Source organism: Arachis ipaensis, chromosome B07, assembly GCF_000816755.2.
Source record: "Arachis ipaensis cultivar K30076 chromosome B07, Araip1.1, whole genome shotgun sequence".
In the NCBI taxonomy this organism is placed as follows: domain Eukaryota; kingdom Viridiplantae; phylum Streptophyta; class Magnoliopsida; order Fabales; family Fabaceae; genus Arachis; species Arachis ipaensis.
This window is the reverse complement of record NC_029791.2, coordinates 91,377,494-91,379,439: the sequence shown is the minus strand read 5'-3', so window position 1 is coordinate 91,379,439 and position 1,946 is coordinate 91,377,494.

Below are 1,946 nucleotides of genomic sequence, written 5' to 3'. Positions count from 1 at the left end.
GGGAAACGGAAGACAAAAGCTTCCACCTCCGAGTCATGGGAGATGGAAAGATTCATCTCCAAAGCTCATCAAGACCACTTCTATGATGTTGTGGTCAAGAAGAAGGTGATCCCCGAGGTCCCTTTCAAGCTCAAGAAGAATGAGTATCCGGAGATCCGACATGAAATCCAAAGAAGAGGTTGGGAAGTTCTAAGAAAACCCATCCAACAAGTCGGCATCCTAATGGTTCAAGAGTTCTATGCCAATGCATGGATCACTAGGAACCATGATCAAAGTAAGAACCCAAACCCAAAGAATTATATTACAATGGTTCGGGGGAAATACTTAGATTTTAGTCCGGCAAATGTGAGGTTGGTGTTTAACTTACCTATGATGCAAGGAGATGCATGCCCCTACACTAGAAGGGTCAACTTTAATCAAAGGTTGGACCAAGTCCTCATAGACATATGTGTGGAAGGAGCTTAATGGAAGATTGACTCCAAAGGCAAGCCGGTTCAATTAAGAAGACTGGACCTCAAGCCTATGGCTAGAGGATGGTTAGAATTCATCCAAGGCTCCATCATCCCCACTAGCAACCGATCTGAAGTTACTATGGATCGGGCCATCATGATCCATAGCATCATGATTGGAGAGGAAGTAGAAGTTCATGAAGTCATCTCCCTTGAACTCTACAAAATAGCCGAAAAGCTCTCTCCTTGGGCAAGGTTAGCTTTTCCTCATCTTATTTGCCATCTATGTTACTCAGTTGGAGCTTTCATAGAAGGAGACATTCCCATTGAGGAAGAGAAGCCCATCACTAAGAAAAAGATGGAGCAAGCAAGAGAGCCCATTCATGGAGCTCAAGAGGCGCATGAAGCTCATCACCATGAGATCCCGGAAATGCCTCAAATTCATTTTCCTCCACAAAACTATTGGGAGCAAATCAACACCTCTCTAGGAGAATTAAGTTCCAACATGGGACAATTAAGGGTGGAACATCAAGAGCACCCCATCATCCTTCACGAAATAAGAGAAGATCAAAAAGCAATGAGGGAGGAGCAACAAAGACAAGGAAGGGACATAGAAGAGCTCAAGGACATCATTGGTTCCTCAAGAAGGAAACGCCACCATCACTAAGGTGGACTCATTCCTTATTCTTAGATTCTCTATTTTTGGTTTTCTCTATGTTAAGTGCTTATCTATGTTTGTGTCTTATTACATGATCATTAGTAGTTAGTAACTTTGTTTTAAAGTCATGAATGTCCTATGAATCCATCACCTCTCTTAAATGAAAAATGTTTTAATTCAAAAGAACAAGAAGTACATAAGTTTCGAATTTATCCTTGAACTTAGTTTAATTATGTTGATGTGGTGACAATGCTTCTTATTTTCTGAATGAATGCTTGAACAGTGCATATGTCTTTTGAAGTTGTTGTTTAAGAATGTTAAATATGTTGCCTCTTGAAAGAATGATGATAAGGAGACACGTTATTTGATAATCTGAAAAATCATAAAAATGATTCTTGAAGCAAGAAAAGCCAGCAAAGAACAAAGCTTGCAGAAAAAAAAAAAAGAAAAAAAAGGAGCGAAAAAAAATAGAAAGAAAAAGAAAAAGCAAGCAGAAAAAGCCAAAAGCTCTTAAAACCAAGAGGCAAGAGCAAAAAGCCAGTAACCCTTAAAACCAAAATGCAAGGGTAATAAAAAGGATCCCAAGGCTTTGAGCATCAGTGGATAGGGGGGCCTAAAGGAATAAAATCCTGGCCTAAGTGGCTAAACCAAGCTGTCCCTAACCATGTGCTTGTGGCGTGAAGGTGTCAAGTGAAAACTTGAGACTGAGCGGTTAAAGTCAAGGTCCAAATCAAAAAAAAAAAAAGAGTGTGCTTAAGAACCCTAGACACCTCTAATTGGGGACTTTAGCAAAGCTGAGTCACAATCTGAAAAGGTTCACCCAATTATGTGTCTGTGGC